This window comes from Orcinus orca, chromosome 21 (assembly GCF_937001465.1).
Source record: "Orcinus orca chromosome 21, mOrcOrc1.1, whole genome shotgun sequence".
NCBI lineage: Eukaryota > Metazoa > Chordata > Mammalia > Artiodactyla > Delphinidae > Orcinus > Orcinus orca.
In genome coordinates this window covers 12,807,841-12,819,915 of record NC_064579.1, presented here as the reverse complement: position 1 = coordinate 12,819,915, position 12,075 = coordinate 12,807,841, and positions in this window count along the sequence as shown.

Sequence of the window (12,075 nt, the reverse complement as noted above, 5' to 3'; positions counted from 1 at the left end):
GCAGCCATCGCACCCCGCCGCGGTGGTGGCGGCGGCGACGGGCGGAAAACAAAGTCGCCAGCCGAGAAGCCGGCCTAGCGGAGGCCTGGGCTCGGTTTCGAGGTTTCATTCCTCTTCACCTCCGTGCTTGCCCCTTACCAGCCTCGCAGGTGTCCCCCACGTACCCAAGTGGACTGGGGAACCCTGCACCGCATCCCAGCCGGCCCGGCCCGGCCCTCCTCGCCCCAGGCTCACGGAGTGCGTTCGGCCCGCCAGCCGTTTTTTCTCTTGCGATTCCTCAGCCATGAGCTTCTGCCTTAGCCTGATCGATTTTCATCTTAAACCGTTAAATCAGCTTTATAGCTTCCCGAGGAACGTGGGCAAACCCCAACCCAGACGATGAAAGAGAAAACCCTCCCGCCCCAAAGCCCAGTTAATAGGAGTGAGGTGTGGAGTCTGCTGCTTTACGACCCGGAGGGAGGCATTAATTGAATCCGGAATGTTGTTCCCAAGAAGGAAGGCGGGAGTGCCACTCCCTTCCACGCTTCCTAAAGATGTTTATTTAACCCTGATGCGAGAAAAAAAAACCCGACGTTTTCGGCTTTTGGAAAAGTCCTCACCCCATCTTGTACTCGTGTGAATTGTCTTCTCAGGAAATGACAATTAGGGTCCACACTTGGTGCGAAGCTAGAACCACGGAAATTGACGCGTAAAGGATTTAATACGCTCCACGGCCGATTCAGGTTTCTTTCCCTTGCTTTTTCCAGGTCAATTCGCATTTTTTTCCCGCCCCCGTTTTTACTTATGCATTTCGTTTCCCAGAGGCCGCTTTTGCCAGGGGGTGTGTGCGCGCCTCGGTGGGGTCACGACAGAAGCCAAAAAGTATTCGCCCATCTTGCCAAGTCTTGTTAGTGAGAATTAACCAGCGAGCTGGGAATTACAGGACTCGCTCCGGGCCTTGGTGGCAGCGGGGTCGAGTCTTCCACTCTGGCTCTGCAGAGGCAACAAGGGCCGCAACCCGCGGGGTCCCTCCCTCCCCTGAGTCGGCCTTCCGCTCCGCCTTTGTTCCCCGCGGAGCGGCTCTCCGGAGATGTCACCTCCGGCCTCCAGGGCCACCCCTCCACTCCCCAGCCCGGCCTCGGCGGCGGCCTCCACTTCCGAAACCTACGACCCGCGCTCCCCTCCCGCTGCGCCCGCGCTCCCGGACCCCCAGCCCAAGCTGAGTGCGCCGCGAGGAGCGCCGCTCACCCGTGGGGATACTCCTTTTTACCTCGGGCTCCAAAATGGCTCAGCAATGCACTGATCCCGTCTCTGTTTAAAATTTACTACTTTGTTCATCGTGGATTCTTTTCGTGGGGGGGGGGCACTAACTTTGTTTAAGGTACTACATTAGGATATTTATTTTGACCACTGACTTTCGGGCTCCCCCTGACATTTTGCACACGAGGCGCGTGCTCACTCTAGCCCCGGGCCTGGAGGAGGCCACCACTGCGGACAGACCGAGGCCGCGGGTCGCTGCGGAGGGGCGGTCAGCGGTCAAAGGCTCGCTGCTTGGCTTCTCCGCTGGGAAGGGGTCTGTACTCCCTCCAAGGGCAATGGGGGCCTCTGTCTGGTTTCTCACGTGCTGAGGTGGCCCTGAGGCTCCGTGTAAAGACTCACTCTCCCTGGTACACCAGGAGCGCGCCCTTCCCAAGGGGCTCCCACGCCCCGACCGTCCCCGGCTTTCCCGGGCCGCTCTTGGGCAGCCAGGCCCGCTTCCAGGAAAACGCCGTTGCCTTTCCAAGGGCTTGAACTGGACATCTCGTGGAAGAGCCTCTCAGTCAGAGGCAGGTCCGGGCCAACTGCGCACGTGTCGCAGGAGCTGGGAGACGTCCCCCTGCCGCACCCGCCGGGCTCTGCTAGCCTTTGTCTCCCCAGCGCTGGGGGCGCCTCCCCGCCCGCCTGACCCCCGCCCGGCGCTCACGTGGCCCGTAAATAACAGTCAAATCCGGGGTGGGGGGGGAGGAAAATGCCCACCAAACAAAGACTTGCTTTCTGCACCTGACAGTAATCCGCGGTCGAAGCCCGTAAATCCCTCAGGCAATGCACAAGGAAGGGGGCGTGGGCGGGCGCGTGTGAGCGTGTGTCCACGTGTGCGCGCCCGCGCCTGCGCTCCCGCTCTCTGGAGGGGAGCCGGAGCTCCCACTTCACGTAGCTAAGCCGAGAGCCGCTTGCGTTACGAACGCGAATGCCTCATTTTTGAAGAAGACTGCGGAAAAAAAATCCTCCCCCTTCAAGTTAGGAATTAGCTTTCAGTTGTGTGAATTTCAGCCAACGAGATTTAAATTTCGTATTTATCCGGGTCCTCTGTAAGCACCCTAGATAATTGTTTTAATTTTAATTTTTGGTATTGTAAGTATGGGGGCCATTTGCTACACAGTTAAATGAATACAATGTGAGGGCTACCCGATAACGGCTATAGAGGTGATAAAACTTGTCTCCATTGAGTATGCAGCGGGGCGGGGGTGGGGGTGGGGAAAGGACCTTAATCAGTTTACACAGGAACCTCGTGAAACAGCTTGTCAATAAGTAGATCTTGGAGAAAACAAAGGCATTTAGAAGGAAAACATTGAATGTTATTTCAAAGTTAATTTAATTAAGGAAGGCATAGCTGCAGGAGTTGAGATGGGATTGCCCAAGGAGAGAGATTTTATTTATATTCAGCAGGAAACCTACTTTAAACATTCACTGTGACATGCAAATCCAGCTTCTCTTTTCATCAGACGGTCCTCAGACAGATCTTATTAGTCACTGTCAGGCCTGGCAAAACCCTTGTTCTTGTTTAAGAACACTTATTTCCAACTAGGAAGTTGTGTGATCTGGGAATTTAAAGCCCAGAGTAAGGATCCCCAGAGAGGACTATGGCTTCTATTCTTGTTTTGATGCCAACCTCTGACTCACTGCCCTGTTCCCAAGGGCCTGAATAAAACTTGCCTGAAAAATCATTAATGAATTAATCGAGGTGGTGATGGAAAGAAAGGTTCTGTGGATTCCTCTTTCCTGAGTAGAGAGGGTGCCTTGCTCATTGCTCTCAACTGGAACAAGAATGGTCCTTTTTGCATGGAGCTGTTGGCTAGGTTTCTTAGATCAGCTGATTGGGGAGCTTCCCCCCATAGTGGGAATGCTTAAAAGAACTGAGAGGCTCTCTCATGCTCCTCAAGGTAAGAAGTCTGTATATACTGTGTGTTTTTGGCAACAGGTATAGATGGAAATGAGGAACGTCTGTCCTTCCCTGCCCACCGCTGCTCATCAAGTCAGGACTCAAAAGCAATGGAAAGTTTTCAATGGTGAGAATGAACATCACCAACCAACCTCAGAAACATAACCTGAAGGCTTTTTTAGTCCTGACTTTGCCATAGATTTGTTCCATAGCCTCCATTTATTTTTCTATCCACGATACTGTAGTATTTGCTGATGATTTAAAGTGCTAGGTTTCTAACCCAGGGACTCTGCAGAAAGGTTTAATTTGTTGCTTCATTCAGTACTTTATTTTGAAAACGATTCAGTCTAGGCTATACCAGCATCTAGCTTAGTGATCCTGGGCAAGACAGTCTCCCTGGGTCTGTTTCTTCACGTGCAAAATGAAGAGTTTGGGCAGGTTGATTTGTCGGATCTAGTTCATTTCCAGCCCTGTGTGATTCTAAGCAGGAGAGGTCTCTGCCAGCCTGAAACAGCCACCACCCCTCCCTCCTCAAGGCTAGGCACACTGAAATGCCACACTGTGTGCAGAACAGTCACTGCTTCCTTTCTGTCCCTCTTTTGCTCATGGAGAGCAAAGTTCGTAGCTTTATGTCTAGTCTAGTACTAATGTCCCAAGCCTCTTGACAAAACTTCTTCAAGTTTTCAAAATCAAAATTTGGAAACAAATACTCCAAATAGGAGATAAAAATCAGCTCAGAGTTTTTTTTTGGGGGGGGGTCATTCTAGCTGTGAATATTTTCATATTCATATATTCAACAAACATGTTAAACTCTGGGGGAAACTTGTCTGAAACACTGTGCCTTGTCTGAAACACTGTGCCTGAAACACTGTGCAGACAACCAATCTGGTTGGTCTAGTTAGGGCGTGATTGTCACTGTAGGTTACTGCAGGGCAGAGTCTAATCAATGTCTTTAGGGAAGAACAAACAAAATGCTGGGGGGGATTCGGACAAGGAAGGGATTGAAATGCGTTGTGGGATCCTTAGGGAAGGAAAAGGCCATTGTGAATGAAATGAATTTCATCTACTTAAATGTTATCCTTGATTTCTCTTGGTCCTTTTTTTTTTTTTTTAGCTTTCATCCCACCTCTGACATTCATTCTGTCCTTGTATCTTTTCCTTTCATTTGTTAACTTCACTCTTCCCCAGTGGGTTTCCCTGCTAAAAATAGATGAGCACTTGGTCTGAAGCTGCAAGGGAGCCAAGATGATGCAAAGACTCTGTTGAAAATCTATGCAATGGGACTTCCCTGGTGGTCCAGTGGTAAAGAATCCACCTCGCAATGCAGGGAACGCGGCTTTGGTCCCTGGTCACGATACTAGGATCCCACGTGCCGTGGGCTACTGAGTGTGTGCCTCAACTAGAGCCCGCACCACAACTACAGAGCCCACGTGCCCCTGGAGCCTGCACGCCACAACTAGAGAGAAGCCTGTGAACTGCAACGAAAGATCCCACATGCCTCAAAGAAGATCCCGCGTGCCACAACTAAGACCTGACGCAGTCAAAAGTAAATTAAATAAATAAATAAATGTAATAAAATATACTATCTTAAAAAAAAAAAAGAAAAAGAAAATCTATGCCGTGGACAGTGAGCCGACCTAGATGTGAGATGACCCAAGTGTGCGCCTGACTCTAACTATCATTGTCATCTTCATCAAATCAGTTTTCTATACCTTAATTTTACCACCTGTAAAAGTAGGGAGGGCTTCCCTGGTGGCGCAGTGGTTGAGAGTCCGCCTGCCGATGCAGGGGACACGGGTTCGTGCCCCGGTCCGGGAAGATCCCACATGCCACGGAGCGGCTGGGCCCGTGAGCCATGGCCACTGAGCCTGCGCATCTGGAGCCTGTGCTCCGCAACGGGAAAGGCCACAACAGTGAGAGGCCCGTGCACCACAAAAGAAAAAAAAAAATAGGGAAAATAATGTACTTATTTTCTTTTCTCAGGACAACAAAATACCTAAATCACCTTTCCAAGGATCCTGCTGTGAAATTCTTGTCCAAAGCAAGCATTGGCATAAGTGGTCAGAAAAGATTTTGGGAATTGTGAGATTATTTATGTTTACATATAAATATATTTAATTTTTAAATTCTTACCTAGAAGTAAACATTAAATCACATTTATTTATGTATTTTCTAAATCTTTTTTTATAGAAAGCAATAAAACAACCAGAAATTAAGACTATCACAGGAAATCTGGGACTTGGTGGCATTATTTCTTCATTGGTGAAACAGTAAAGGAAACAAAGTTATAGAAGACCCCCGTCATGCCGCCTGTTTGATACCACAACCCCAGGTCATCTTATCCCTGATGTCTCCGTATACATTCTGCAGAGGGTCCTGGACACAGTCCTTCCTGCCCAATAATATAATATAGAGAGTGTGTGTCCTGCCTTTCAGATGGTTTAACTATACTTTGCTTCCACATCTTGGCCTTACTGAGGTCTTTTTGTGTAATGGTTGGTTAATTCTCATCATAACTGTACAGGAGAGGACAAAAATCTTCCCTCTATCCTCTTAGGTTTGTTAGTTGGGGCCTGAAAATTAAACGGACAAAGCCAGGTTAACAGGAGAAAAAGCATACAATTTTAATTGATGTTAATATCTCTTTTTTTTTTTTACATGTACAGGGGCTTCACAGAAAAAAGAGAAACCCAAAGAAGTGGATAGACTTGGAGGCTTATATGCCATTTTAATAAAGAGCAATAAATTGTAGAGAAGCAATTAGACAAAGAAAAGGGGGTTTGGGCTTCTAGGGCTGATAAATGATGAGAAAGTGACTAGGAAATATATGGGGGAAACTAATGGTAGATAGGGGTTATTTAGTGAGGACTTATTTGTGCAGACTCATCTGGGTGCCATTTCTGCCCCTGGTGATAAGGGTCATTCTCCTCTTCCTGGTACGGGAGAAGGAGGCACCTGCACAGGGGAAATTTATGCCCTGCTTTTAGGCAGATGAGAAGGGGGGGCAGAGAGCTCTTTTCACATCTGTTTCTCAGTTGCCTTTAACTGACAATAATCCTTCTGCCAACGTGGCATAGTTGGGGGTGGCATATTCTGATCCCCTTCATAACCATCTTGAAGCTTGATCAAATGCTGGGCAGGGCAAAGAGAGGCGCCAGAGTCTCAGCTTGAGCCTTCCTTGAATAATGAGTGGGTCCCATTCAGTCCATCAGTCGTTTTAGAAACTCTGTAGTCCTTTAGAAACTAAAGTCCTTACTTCTGAGTTTTCAGGCAGATGGAAGGGGCCAAGAACCAACAATTCCGAAATGAAAAATGTCCACATTTAATGAACTACTTTAGCAAAAAGAAAAATGCCTTTGATACTTCATGAGATTGATCAATTCACATCGGTTGAAATAATGGTTTCCGAAATCAGGGTATGAACAGACTCTCCCAGCTGGATGGGATACTCAGATTATCAGCCCTCCAAAGGAACAAAAGGAGAAGCAGAGGAGAGGGGGAGCAAAAGGGCTCCACCTCACGCTTCTCAGTGGGCTGCCATGACTCCTGCAGAACGACAGCCCCTCCTGTCAGGGGGCCCCATCCCCACATCTGCCCCCATCACCCTGCACCATGAAGCCGCTCCTCAGATTGTGTACATTTCCCTCTGTATGCTATCCCTTGTCTATGCTATCCAGTTTTTGTCTTTATATTACTCACTTATTTATTACTTATTTTCTTTTCGTTTATTTCTTTTTTGGCTGCGTTGGGTCTTCATTGCTGCGCGCGGGCTTTCTCTAGTTGCGGCCAGCGGGGGCTACTCTTCGTTGCGGTGCGCGGGCTTCTCATTGCGGTGGCTTCTCTTGTTGCGGAGCACGGGCTCTAGGTGCGCGGGCTTTAGTAGTTGTGGCGCACGGGCTTAGTTGCTCCGCGGCTATGGGATCATCTGGGACCAAGGATTGAACCCGTGTCCCTGCATTGGCAGGCAGATTCTTAAAACACTGTGCCGCCAGGGAAGTCCCCAGTTTTTGTCTTTAAAAAAAAATTATTTGGGCTATCCAGAATCAACATGCAAAAGGAATACAGCTAAATGCGCTTCATTCTTTCCCAGATAAGAATTTTGTTCTCACTCTACTTTTACAGCTGGAATTAGCATAACAATCCACAGGGGTTTACTCACTGAGGGAAACACCAGGGTCCTCTTTAAGCAGTGGTTAATTACATCCTGCTATTTATCCCATTTATTAGAGGTTAACTAATTAGCACCCAGCCAGCTCCATTTTTAATCTAATGTATTATTCCTCTTTCCCCCCAGACTCCCAGTGTCCTCTGTGTAACACAGTCCTGAACCAGGTAACAAGCTAAGAGTCTGTCTTCTCTTCTAGGTGACCCAGGCCCCTTTTTCAAGGCCCATCTGGCTGCCTCTGCCTTGAGTCTGAGCTGTATCCTCTCTAGTCCTAGGTTTCTTTTGGTGCAATGACCAAAGACGCAGGCTTTGGAGCCAGACAAATGTGGGTTTCAATGTTAGCTTGGCCATTTAGAGGCTGGGGAACTTTAGGTAAGTCCTGATTTTCTGTTTCCTCACCTTTTCAATGGGAATGTTACTAACACACAGACTAATTATTGGGAATGTTATTCAACAAAATCTTACTCCCTTTCTCCTAAAGAATATTTTTTAAAGAAGCTAAGAGATGTCTGTGAGGCAGCATTTCTGATTTACATTGTACATCACTGTACAATACATCATCCTCTCCATGGAGGTGTCGTTGGCAAACCTCTAGGCGCACAGGGAAGCACGGGTGGGGTCTTGTGTCCTTAGGCCAGGCTGCTCAGTGAGCCCAGCTGTTAACCCAGGTGTTTGCCCAGTTGTTTTCCTATCAGCCAACATAACTTGAAAGGCTCCTGGATGCTTTCTGCTGCTCCCACTATCCTGGACTGCTCCATCCCCCGTCCTCCCAGTCCCTTTGGTGTGTCTCCATACCTCCCTCCATTTATCCAAGCACAAATCTCACTGTGTCGCTGAAACTTCCTGTGACCCCTTCATCAAGAAAGGCAATCCTTCCCTCTTCCAGTTTTCTCCAGTCCTTACTGCCTTTCTGTCATTTATCTCTTACTGTTTCCTGCACAGTGCTTGTCTTTTCACCAGCGTTATGTGAGAAATTTCCTCAATGCAATGGTAGCTTCCAGTTCCACTACTGGGCAAACTATCTGTCTTAGTCCTATCAGGTGCTATAACAAAAGTACCATAGACTGGGTGGCTTAAACAACAGACATTTACTTCTCTCGGTTCTGGAGGTTGGGAATTCCATCCAAGTTTAAGGTGCTGGCAGATCTGGTCCTGGTTTGTAAATGGCCGTCTTTTCATTACATCATTACATGCACAGAGCAGAGGGAGAGAGAGGGGAAGCAAGCTCTCTCTTCTTATAAAGGCACTAATCCCATTCATAATGGCTCCACCTTCATGACCTTATCCCCTCCAAAGGCTCCACCTCCAAACACCATCCCATTGGGGTTTAGGGTTTCAACATATGAATTTAGTGGGGACACATTCAGTCCATAACGCCATCCCAGAGGTCTTGGGACAAAAAGACTCTCAGGGTTGAACCACACGGTTTATTGAATCAGTTGAAAACACCCAGTGAGAAACAGGGAGGAAAAGATGAGGTAGGTTATGGCTTCCCTCGTGGTGCAGTGGTTAAGAATCCACCTGCCAATGCAGGGGACACGGGTTCAAGCGCTGGTCTGGGAAGATCCCACATGCCACGGAGCAACGAAGCCCGTGAGCCACAACTACTGAGCCCAGGTGCCACAACTACTGAAGCCTGTGTGCCTAGAGCCCGTGCTCTGCAACAAGAGAAGCCACCGCAATGAGAAGTCCACGCACCGTAACGAAGAGTAACCCCCGCTTGCCACAACTAGAGAAAGCTCGCACACAGCAACGAAGAACCAACGCAGCCAAAAATAAATAAATAAAATAAAATAATTAATTAAAAAAAAAAAGGATGAGGTAAGTTAACCCACTCAGGTTAGGGTGCAAGTGAGTCAAAGGACCACGCTACTTGTTTCCTCAGTTAATGCAGAGTTCACATGTCCTGTGTTCTCTGCCACAACAGCCTTCCCTGTTCATGGTGTGGTTATGCAGCCCAGAGTTGAAGTTTGAACAAGGAGGCTCAGCAGAGGAAAATGTCTGACCCAACACATACTTGCTCTATGTGAGATGAAAGGGGCGAGTGTGCCTGGCCAATAAGTAGCTTGCTGAACAGCCATGGGTTTTATCTATGTTTCTAGGCAAAACATATGTGGAGCCAGAATGAGACCAAAATGATGTCACCAATGGTGGTGGATTTAGGAATGATAGCTGTCACCCTAGAGGTGGCATAATCCATACCTTACGACTTGTTCCTTCCATCCTTTTCTGTCTATAAGTAGCATCCTTGTCTCATTCTTTTTTTTTTTAATGTGGCAAATATACATAAAACTTACCATTTTAACCATTTTCAAGCACACAGTTCAGTGGCATTAAGTATATTCACCATGTTGTGCAACCATTACCACCATCCATCTCCAGAACTTCCACACCACCCAAACTCTGTATCCATTAAATGTTAACCCCTGATTGCCCACCTCCCTCCAGCCACTGGCAACCTCTATTCTACTTTCCTCTGTTCATGTCTCCATGAATTTGCCTATTCTGAATACTCCATATAAGTGGAATCATACAATAGTTGTCCTTTTATGTCTGGCTTCACTCAGCATAGCGTTTTCAAGACTCATCCATATTGTAGCCTGTATCACAATTTCATTCGTTTTTAAGACTGAATAATATTCCATTGTATGTATAGACCACATTTTTTTAATCCATAATCTGCTGACAGACATCTGGGTCATTTCTAGCTATTGCTGTGCCCATTGGTGTACCAGCGTCTGTTAAATCCCTGCTCTCAATTTTCTCAGGTATATACCTACAAGTGCAATCGCTAGATCATATGGTAATTCTTTGTTTAACTCGTTGAGGCTCATCCTTTTTTATCTGTTCAATACTCATAGGCTCTATTTATTTTTCTATAGCTCACATGTCTCATAAGCTTTGTCTTAGTCCATTCGGGCTATTATAACAAATTACCATAGACCAAGCAGCTTAAACAACAAACATTTTTTTCTCACAGTTGTGGAAGCTGGGAAGTCCAAGACCAAGGTTCCAGCAGATCTGCTGTCTGGTGAGGACCTGTTTCCTTGTTGGTAACTTATTGTAACCTCACATGGCACAAGGGACGAGGGAGCTACCTGAGGTCTCTTTTATAAGGGCACGAATCCCATTCCTGAGGGCTTCACCCTCATGAGCCAATCACCTCCTAAAGACCCCACTTCTCATACCATCACCTTGGGGGTTAGGACTCCAGCCTATGAATTTTGAGGGGACACAAACATTCAGTCTGCAGCACACTTCTCTACTTAGTTTTCCTCATTTTCTGTAGCAGAACTGAGTCATCTTAGGTATTGCAGCTGATTCACATTACAACCCCTGTCTGTATTATCTGCCAAGCAACACGGTCAGACCTGATCATGGACCTTGACAAAACTTCTACAATCCTCAGGTCAGAGCTATGCACAGAATACCTGGACCAGAGATTTATTAACTTATGGATTGCTATGACTGAGCTCAGAAAAAAGCCAAGAGCCCTCCATCCCCCTGCTCCACACTCCCACACCCTCTCTGTGCCACTTGTGCCCTCTACGTTCTTTCACACACTTTGTAGGGTTTACCTGCTCTGCACACCGTCACTGTGGCTGGCTTCTCTGGCCACCACTTCCTGCTCCTTTGATGTGGTTTTGATGTTTGCTGCCAGGGGGTTCCCAGGGCTGTCGCTTGCTCCTCTGGAGAGACCCATCCAGACCCTCAGCCTCAGACTGGTCCACCCAACCAGCTGCCACTGGGGCCCCTTGGTGCCAACAGCCCAAGAGCATCAGGCACTTTCCAATCCTCCCCTGAACAGGCAGATTTAATCCTCTCACGTTCTCTGCAGGAACTTCTGACCAGTTGAGCTGCTTCTGCTCAACCGAGGCTCACAAACCCAGTCACGCTGAAATGCGCTTACGTGTGTGGATGGCTGTTCAGAGCAGAACCCCGGCTGGAGGGTACACACGCACTTCCTGGCCCCAGGCATAAACACCACATATGTATTTTTTCCTTTCAGAAGGGATATTTTTCATGCTTGTAATGAAGTGTGGTCAGAACATATTCTCTTCTAGAGTATTTTACGTCAGCCAGAGGCTTTTCCTTCTGCTCTATACCTGTGAATAAAAAAGGGAGTCAGCAAAGCATGTCATTAAATATTTTACACACATGTCAGTAGATGCAGTTCTAGAGCAGACTTCTTTTCTGGGCTATTTGTTGGTGATTTAAAGGGAAAGGCGAGAGATTAGACTCTGTGCCTTTCACAGTAGCTTCAATCTTTGGGTTGGGAAAAACACAGAAATATCTAACTGTGATGTAATAGCTAAATAATTATCTAAACATGATCAGGATTTCCACTGAGAAGTTATCAAGTTTGAAGTCTATCAAATTGCAGACTGCTGAAACTAGAGGTTCTTTTTTGTCTTACGAGGCTTCCTGTTTCTGTGCCACCTCTCCAACTGACTGAAGAATCAAGAAGAATATTTTGCTCGAACTTTCCCTGTAGGGCGACCCTGGCAAAGGTCTTTTCCCATTTTAAGTTCCCTCAGACCTTGCACTGCAGAGGTGAGGCGTGTGTGTACATACACACATACATATATGCTTGTATACAGATACATACACACATGTTGTATAACATTTACTTTTTCCTCTTGAAACACCCATTTCCAACCTTCCCCTCATTTTCCTTCCCGGCCCCTTGCGATTCAAAAGGGTTTTCTTCTTCCCCCTTTGTGTGCGTGTT